This window comes from Geospiza fortis, unplaced genomic scaffold (genome assembly GCF_000277835.1).
Source record: "Geospiza fortis unplaced genomic scaffold, GeoFor_1.0 scaffold2, whole genome shotgun sequence".
Lineage (NCBI taxonomy): Eukaryota > Metazoa > Chordata > Aves > Passeriformes > Thraupidae > Geospiza > Geospiza fortis.
Window position 1 is genome coordinate 1,588,585 of NW_005054366.1, and position 10,208 is coordinate 1,598,792.

Genomic DNA, 10,208 nt, shown 5'->3' on the forward strand with positions numbered 1-10,208 from the left:
CTGCACATGGAAAAATATCATGTTAAAATAAGGTACAAAACCTCCAGCATTTACAAAGCTTTGCAGATCAAACTTGGACTGGGTTTTTATGTCTTTGATCTGTATTGCTGCCGGGATGTCCCAGTGCCCTGTTTCTTGCTCTTCCTGGGACTCATAACCCCGGGTGAGGCTTTGCTAAATCAAATGTGAATTTGCCTTACACAGAGACACATCGACTGATTCTGAAGGGAGCCAACAAGATGGAGAGGGACTTTTACCAAGAGCATGGAGTGACAGGACAAGGGAGAATGGCTTCACACTAAAAGAGAGTAGGTCTAGATTAGATATTTGGAAAAAAATATTCCCTGTGAGGGTGGTGAGGCCCTGACATAGGTTATCCAGAGAAGCTGAGGCTGCCCCATCCCTGGAAGCGCCCAAGACCAGGGTGGGTGGATGGAGATTTGAGCAGCCTGGTCTAGTGGAAGGTGTTCCTGCCCATGGCAGGGGTTGGAATGTGATAATCTTTAAGGTCCTTTCCAGCCCAAACCATTCTGGGATTCTGTGATCATTCGAGACGAGTGACTTGGGTTGGGCTGCTGACAGTCCAATTCAGAAAAAAACATACCAAGACTGAGATTTTAGATTAAATCAATCTGTTTCATTTCAGTTATTCTCCCTTGCTGTCACAGACTTTTTTTTGTGTGTATTTATTAACCAGCTCATTCACTGTCAGCTACAACCAAATAAAAACCTACTAGAACTATCCCAATGAGCCATAAAGCAGTCGTGTGGAACATCACTGTGTTGTAAACATACAGGACTAGGAAAAATAATATTTGCTCATAAACAACACCTGTGGACTTCTCCCTAGAGCAGTTACCAAGGACCAATAAAAGTTTTGATCCTAAATAGTCTAAATTTTATACGCTGCTACGGTACCCGCTAACTGAGGCTGGGTTTAGGCGTAAAGAACACGTGTAACATCAAGGAATATGCTCCATCAGGGCTGCCTCCAGAAACACCCGGCAGGCTCATTTGTAGTGGGAAATGTGCTCATGTGCCAAAAATAAGGATCTGTTCCAAAGTTTTATTGGATCTACAGAGCTGGCTATAAAATGCCGTGCAGCGAAGCAGGGAGGCTGCCTGGTGCACATCCTCATGCCACCCTCTTGTGGCTAATCCCAGAAAATATAGTGCTGTACACCCAAGGACACGGAGTAAGTGCCACCATGGCATTTTTGGGGTGCCTTGCCCCCCACTGACGAGCTCATTATGGAGGCAAGCAGGAAAATCCAGCCTGGTGATACTTGAAAGCAGATTAGGAGTGAAAAGCAAGGTTGAAACAAAACCATTCCTGCACTTGAAAAACCTTGAGATCTGGATCTGATCTGAGGATGAGATTTCAGCCAGTCCAACATGCTGGATGGACTGCAGATGTTCATGGATGTTTGGACAGATGTTTCCACAACCCTGGCTATTCTCTGCTCAGAAATTGGAACTGTATACCTGTCCAGTAAGATACTTTTAGCTATAAAATTCTGTCCTTGCTAATATTTCACACAGAGAACTTGATGCTTTCATGCATTTCTAAACCCTATTTCCTCTGACCTTCCAGGGAGTTCCCCAGATGAGCACCAGAAAGGTGACTGGGCAGCTCTCACACCCCCAGTCTCCATCAAGAGTTTACTCAGAAATGGCCAATCTGCTCCAAAAGCAGGTGGTGGCTTTCACAAGGTCCTTGGTGCCCTTATTGTATAATGCAGGCTATTCCCATCCATCAGACAGTTCTGCAAACCTAAATAGATGATGTATTTATTTATGGATTACTGACCACAAGAAAGAGAAGCTTTGCACTATTGTCAACCTCACAGCCTTCGGTCTCCTATAAATAATGCATCATTGTTCGGTGTTGGTTTATGGTTTAAGTTCCAATGAGCGGCGCGGACCAGCAGACTCAGCAAAGATGAAGGCAGCACAGGGTATTAGGAAGAGAAATGGGACCATCTGAGCAAGAGTGTTAGAAAAACAAAGCAAAAATGTAATGTTCTCTGAGTTGTTTTAACGTCAACTTCAGCAGACCTGCTTTTACCTCTAACTAGGAACGGCACAAATCTCTGCTTATCCCCTGCTTTTCACTCTGCTTTCTCCCAATTGTGAGCTAATTCGATTTCAGATAAACACTAATTAACGCAAGAGGTCACTGCCGTGGCCAGCAGGCACCGTTGCAACGTGGCATTCAAACACACCAAGAGATCAAAAGAGCCTCCGCTGCTTCCTTTGAACTACCCAATTAAAACTTGCACAAATAAAGCTATTGTTTTACATCTGCCTCATGCAGGCTGGAGAGAGGGCAGAGAGCTAAGAGATCATTGCCTTTAATTGGGCTGTTTTCCCTCTCTTCTTACAGGTTTCCTCCATGTGGGTTTTTTCTTCAGACCAGTAGAAGAAAATGATGGCCAGACCCTTTGCGATGCAGCGATTACACGGCAAGGCTACAGCAGACTGAAAGCAAAGCCGTGGGGAATCCAATTTCCCTCTTGTGAGCAAAAGGGCATCAGTGCCTTTCTTGGAAGGCTTGATTGATAGCCCTTAAGAAGGACTCATAAAATGTGCCTCTCTGGCTATTTAGGCAATTCTCTTTAGAAGATGAAGGAGAATATTAGATTAATCCAACTGCTGTAACAGCATTATCTCCTGCTTTTAAAGAAAACATATTTTATGGCGTCCACACTCGAACGGAAACAACCTGCGGCTGCAGGAGCCCTGGGCCAGTGCTTTGCTGCTAGAGATACCATGGGAGCCTTGCAAGGGGCTTTCATCCAGATTCTGGGGAGCTGCTGTGAACACCAAACTTGTACCTTCATTCCACATGGACAGCTTGTGGGCAAGAGAGGAACCAAGGCTAGGGTGCACCACAGGGTCTGAATTCCACTCCTATCCATAGGGAAGCTCACTTACACTAAGGCAAATTAGCAGGAGTGTAGGAAAAAGGCTACACAGCAAATGCCTGGGCCCTACAGGCTTGGAACATCAACCTTGAGAGCTGTAAGCACAGAACATTCTGGAAAAAAAATAGATGGAAACACTGTTTGAGTGTCTGGTGTTACCCACCTGGAGAAGGTTTAGGAACTGTCAGCGCTGAGGAGAAGATGGGTGCACCCCTGTGGGAGCACCCTGCAAAGTGTGTCCCACAGGAAGGTGCATTCCATCCTCTCTACAAGCAAGTCACAATAAAATCATCATCCACTACCCAGAAATGTCCCCAAGGAGGAATGGATGGGAAGGGAATGCAGAGCAGGTAAGTCTCAAGTGGGACAGGTCAGCTCATCTCCACCTCTGCCTGCTCTGTTCCCAGTTTGGGTCTGCTCCTGGCCTGGGAACACAGCAGCTCATGTCTGGAAAGGTCTCAGTCCCTTGAGCAAGAAAGAACCAATTAAAGGATTATTCCCTCCTCGAAAGAAATGTTATCTCTTCTCAGTAGCATTGAAGGGAGAAAAAAAATCCAGATTGTGACCACAACAGAGATCAGCCTGTGGCTTACACTCACTAATGTCTTAAACTCACCTTCTGAGAATTCATTTATTGCTGCTAAAGGATGAAAAAAGACTCCCCAGAACCAGAGCAGTTGCTGTGAATTTGTGAAGGTCAGCCCCTCACCTGGTCCAGAAGCTGTGGTGAGCTCTGCCCAGCTTCCAGGTCTCAGGGCAAAGCCAGAGTATCTGTTTTTTGGCTTGCATCTCCTGTAGTTCCATTCTTGTCCCCTGATTCACCAGCTGAACAAAACTGACCCTGCAGTGAAGAAGCTGCTTTACCTTAAAATACTAATTTTCCTTGTGATGTCCTCCTGCATACTGCAAGCACTGCCTTGCATGTCCCAGGATTTAATCAGATTAATTAAGCTGCACTTGTATTAATTTAAATTACAAGTATCTGAGGGCTCAGCCAAATCAAGTGATTTATGGGCCATATCAATTTAATTAATACCACCAACTCCTAAAATAAAAACCTAATAAATGAGTTTATTATACATCTGTAAGATCAACTTATTAGCTTTGGGTCTCTAGTGACACAGTCGATTTGATGGAAGTTTTATATCCTTGTTGGAAAAGGTCTTATTTTTGTTTTTCCTTTCTTTTCCACTTGCTGTATTTTTAAGAAGTATCTGCTACAGGCAGGAGAAAAGAGAAACATCACAAGCTTGGTTATCAAAACACCAGCCAAGCCAAGAGGTCCCCAAAGTCCTGGTGTACACAAATTGTGGGGGTTTTACACTGGTGAGTGCCCACAGGAGAACAGTTTATCTGACTTGTTGCAGGCAGAACCTGCCCTGGTCTGTGCCTTCCAGCTAAGCAGCCTGAAATTGCAGTTAGGCAGGGAATGAGGATGCAAAAGGAATAAGAAGAGAACTAAAAGCTTCTCAGAAGCAAATCTGAGCAGGAAGGAGCTGGGATGGCTTAGAAGGCATTGGTCATCAAGGTCACTTTGCTGGGCTGACCTTGCACTGTCTGCAGCAGTGACTAAAATGCCACTTGCACAGAGACAACTTAGAGATGCCAAAGCTTCCCTTCGTCACTGTGGTGACGGACTTCAAAATTCATCATGGGAGTAAATTCCAGGGAATGCAGGAGGCACCTCCAAGCAGGAGTGGAGTAAAGGAGGAGCAGGGCCCTCCTCGGCCGTGCCCTGGCCTGCCAGTCCCTTGGCAGCTGGGCTCTGTGCTGATTGGCTTTTCAGCTATGCTTTCCCTTCAGTCCTGGAGTTCATGCTCAATTTCCTGAGCTGTAAGGTTTTTTTCCTTGCTTTGCAAATCCCCTTGGAGCAAAGAGCCACACGATGGAAACAGGAGCAGGCTCCCACTTTACCCTTTGCTTACAAAGTAAGTTCTTCAAATGCATTTGTCATATTGCGTTCAGGATAACAACATGCTCCAGCAAAGAGAAGGGACTGGGAGGCCTTTCTGGGGGAGAAAATGGGGCAATTTATGGAATAATTATATAAAGACAGCAGCATCCTGTGTGTCTGTCGCCATGATTTATTATAGTTACACAGAAAATTGGCTGCTTGGACCATAAAAGATGGCTGCAGGCAAACGTGGACCCGTTTGCTTTCCTCTTTGCCACTCCACACACACAAGCCCAATGAATTAACTCAGCAAATTTGCAGTAATGACCCATCATTTCTATTTTAAAAGAGGTGCCAGAGCAAAAGTGCTGTGTGGAGCAGTTCCTCAGACACAGCGACATTTGCTGTCCCTGCTGCAAAGCCATGGGCTGGCTGTCGACATGGGAAACCTCTGCAGCCCCCCTGGCTCCTTTGCTGGTGTACAGAGGGTCTGGGGGCACTTTGCTCCATTCCATCCAGGGTTATCTGGATCAAGCTGAGGGATTTTTGCAGTACCTTTTGCTCCTCTCTGGATGTTCCACCTTTGATGTGATCCTGCTGTTTTCCACCCTTTCCATTCGCTGCCCATAATTATCACTTTGCATTTGTCTACATCCAGCTGCATTTTCCATTTACCACTTCACTTGGCTAAAAACATCCAGATCCCCTTTGTATCCAGACCAGGTGGCTTCTACTGCTTTCCACACACCACTCTCCTTTGAGTCACTTCTATTTATGTAAAATAATTTTAGCAACCAAAGGTGCCATTAGCTGCAAGGGCAGGGACTCTGCTTAGTAGAGGACCAGACAGGAGCAAATTTAACTTCTAGCTGCAAGGAAAAAACAAGCCACAAGATGATTTACAGATGATCCAGTTCCCTGCAAAGCCCAGTGGGAAAAGTACCTTATGCTTTCCAAAACACAACTCTTCTCCAATAATTCCTGCTTATCAGTCGTTAAACTGCTGCTGATCTTGCTGAAAGCAATAGGAGTTGTTGCTTCAGGCTGGTGGTTGACAATCATCAGCTTCTGCTCATCAAAAAAGTAAAGAAACATCTATTTTAGCTAAACCAGAACTCATTTTTATCCTTCCCCCAGAGGAATGTTACTCACCACCACTCCATGCAGAGCAGCAGGCAAATCTCAGAGATTGTAACTTGCAATGATACAGTGAAACTAATTGTTTAATTATAAAATGCTTGGAAGAGGAAATAATTTGAGGTACAAATAGATTTTATTAAAAATAATTATATGCAGGAAGAGCAGGGACAGGTTTTATCCCAGCTGTGGTTGCAGACAGCATTTCAGGGTCATCATAGCAGGGCTCTGGCAAGGGCATGTCTGGATACAGGGCCAGTTATCACAGAGAAATTTCTGAGTAAAAGCCTGAACTAATCCAGAAATGGTGTTAAAAGGTATACAATAGCTGAATTGAATGGAAATGTTTAAATTAGTCCTTTGCTAATGAGAAAACTCTGCATAATACAACCAACCTCCAGCAGAAGAGTCAGGTCTGGCCAACAAAGGATGAGAAACAAAAATAGTTGTGCATATAGAGAAAAAGTAACTTTTATTTCAATACAGTTTTAGCTGCATTGGAAAGGGTTGGGTTTCCTTCTTGGATGACCTGTATATAAAAACCACTTTAATTTAGTACAAGGTCATAGTCTGGTTGCAAAGAAAAGTCAACCTTGGTGTGAAATATGATGAAGAACATGGAAAAATTGAAAACAGTAATCCTGAAAATCATGTCTGAAAGCAAAACCCTAGGGGGCTGCTGCTCCCACAGTGGCACAGTACAGGTTTTGGGAGGAAATGAACTCTCTGGGATGCTTTGCCCTCTGGAATTTAAGCTCTGCAGTGGCCTGGGGTGTGTTTGCATGTGTGCATGGGCATGAAGGTGCTCCAGCCAGAAAAGAGACAACCCAAGATGGAAAGGACATGGGCTGGGATCCTTCCGGGGGTGGAGAACATGCCCTGCTGGGCTGGAAAGGCTCTGGGAATGTGTTTACTGCCCCAGGCCAGCAGCAGGGCTGGTGCTGCCTTGCCTGGTCCCGACTGATGCAATACCCAGCCAGGGCCGTGGACAGCTGCGGCACAGGAATGGGAATTCCTCCCGACCCAGAGAGTGCACAGCAGGGAAGAGCATAATCTCCGTGATTTACAGGCTGCAGCTCTAGTTTAAAATACATTAAACTCCAACTATTTAATTACTGGGCACTACCAAATCACAGAGACAGAGGAGTCAGTCACGTCTGCTAATGCCAACATTTATCATCCTATTTATCTACTCCAGCTTCTGAGACCCATATCGAATCACTTTCCTGTATTAGCTAATAACGGATGGGTTTATTCCTTGTACCTCTGGGCGGCCCTCGATGGATATTATCACACTGCTGGCAGCACACATCCACCTAGGGAGAGATAAACTGGTTTAGAGCATATAAAGAATCATAATCACCAGCCAAAACTCAAATCCAAATCAAAGACTTTTTCTCTGCTGCCTCCTGCCCCCAGATACTAATTCTCACCAGAGAGTAAATGCAAACAGTGCTCAGCCTCTCTGGCTGAAAAGTGGAAACCTCCTGATACTTCTGAGCAATCATTAAATACCTACATTTTATGGTTACAGATACAGAAAAATGAAGCGACTGACTGAGAGTGGGGGAGCTCCAACAACACGCCCCTGATCTGCTCACCTGCACAGGGAGAGCAAAAATGAGCTGGTACAGGCATGGAGGCAGAACACCCATGAAAGAAAATCAGTAGGTAAAGCAAATTTATCCAAGGAAACATACTGGCTGTTCAAAGAACAGCGAGAGGAGAGTGAGAAACTGCCAGGTGCTCAGCAAAGCTGCTCCTTGTGTTCAGCCTGTTCCCAGTAAAGTCCTGATCAACTCAGCACGATCTTCTTCTGTCTAATTTTCCCACTGGAAATGCTATGCTTTTTATTTTGCTTGCTTATGCTGCTTTTCATAAGGAAAACAATTTTAAATTGCTCTATATGGAAACTTTCAGCAGTCTTATTTTCAGAAGAAATACTCAGCATCCTCTCAGCTTTGCACAGTTGTCAGTCCTTAAGCTGAGCATGAAGAGGAAGAAAAAGAGGCTTTTTCCTCTTCCCAGGGAGCCCAAAAAAGCATAATAAAGCATATATCTTTTTATTCCATGGCAGGTTTTGTTGCTGGTGCTTTTACTTACATCACTATGATGATTATCTCATTTTAGCATTTTTATTGCACCCTGTCATAAATATATATATATATATATATATATATATATAAATATATAATCTGGTGATTTATTATTAACCCCATCACCCTCCAGCTAATTCTATTAGCCAAGCAGGTAATCCTGCCTTTTGATGCTTGAAAAACCTGAATATGCTGAGCTCTGACCAAGCGGTCGTAACAGAAAAGGCAGCTCCATAAGGAACTGCAGGGAAATCAGGGAAATTATCTGTGAATCTTCACAAAGTCCCCTGGAAGAGTTCAGACATGGAGCTGTCTTAATTGATAGCATGGCCACTTAGGGGACCAGTATCCATAGAAACTCCAGGGCCTTGACAAGATGACAAACAACGCCGTGAGAGCCTAATAATAGGAGGAATAATGATGTGTGGCCAAAAAAACCCAACAACAACAACAACAAGAAGCCAGGCATATCTCATGGCATCGAATGGGTGGGCCCAGCTAATGAAAGCCTGGCAGATCTCCGTGACGGCGGCGGGAGGGAGGCAAAGCACGACTGGAAGAGGGAAGAAAAGAGTCGCCAAAGGTGGATGGGATTCCAGTCCCAGGGAAAAGCCCCGCGGCAGACGGTGCCACTGGGGATGTGGCTGTGGGGCTCTGGTGTCCATGTACATCGGCCATAAATTGGGAGCAGCATCACTGGGAGCATCTCACGGATGATGTCGAGTTTTGCAAGAGTCACCCCGTTGCGGGTGATGTTTTGGCCACCGCGGATGTCCAGTCAGGCTGGGACCGGGGAACCCTTGGGAACCGCAGCGGGTGGTCCCTGCCCCTTTTCAGAGCCTCTCGCCGAGCTTTAATCACCTCTTGACCCGAGCTCGGCTCGTCCTGCGCCACTCGCGGCACAACTTTCCCAGGCGCGCGGCGCCGCAGCCCGGCCGAGCCTGACCTTCTTCTTAATTAGCTTAAAACCGCACAATAAAAAAAAAATCTAAAAAGGGAAAAAAAGGAAGGAAAAAAAATAGAAGGAAAAAACGCCCTCGGTAAAAGCCAGTCGCAAATCAAAAGAGGCAACAGTGAGAGCAAGCAATGTGTCACCACAAGTGTCCGAGTCAATGGAAACCTTGTTAGGTGGGGAACAAGGGTCTGCGCTAACAAGCTCTTATCTGTGTTTTTGTTTTCTATTGAAGGTGCATGTCATTAGGAGGAGTGTTAACAAGAGCTCTCAATAGCTTCATATGGCCAATGGCCTCTGAATATTCATGAAGGTGCGAACAGAATGTGGGAAAGCGGTGGAAGAAAAGGCAAGAAAAGCGGCAAGAGGGCTGATTGTGCCGGGAAGAAAGGAGCCAGGGCTCTGTGGGAAAAAGGGATCCTGAATCCCTCAAACAAGAGCGTATTCCCTAGGCAAAACCTGTCCTTCAAGCTGTGGGATGGTATTGATGGAGCCAAGGAGGTGGGATTTTTCTGAGCAGCGCTGGCAGTGAACCAGCTTCTGGCATTTGAGGTAACAGTGCCCAGGGTTTTTTTAAACTAAAATCACAGCAGCTACTGGCACCTGTTTTTGGAGCTGTGCAACCCTCTCTCCAGGCTTATTGGATCACAGGAGGGATCCAGAAGGTGGTTTTCCCTGGATGCCAGATATTGAAATGGGGATGAACTCACAGCAGATAGAGAAGACAGGAGGCAAAGGAGCAAGTCTGGATTGTGCTCCAGCACTGCAGTGCTCATCATGCCGAGGGAACAACTCATCTACACCCAGACAAAATCCTGGAATCACAGAATCAGAGACTGTTTCATTTGGAAGGAACTGCAGACACCATCTCATTCCATCCCCTGCCATGGGCAGGGACACCTTCCACTATCCCAGGTTGCTCCAAGCCCATCCAACCTGGCCTTGAACACTTCCAGGATGGGGCAGCCACAGCTTCTGTGGGCATCTCCATGGCCTCCTCTGGACTCACTCCACATCCTCCTGATGTTGGGAGCCCCAGTCAGACACTGCACACCTGCTGCCCAGCACCTGCCTCCCCTCCTGCACCTCCCTGCATCCCCAGCTCTAGAGAAATCCCTCACTTGCCTCTGGCAAGAGCCCAGAAGGGCTTCCCAGGGGCAGCCAGGATAAGGAAAGATGCTTTTCCTACACACCACCTCTGT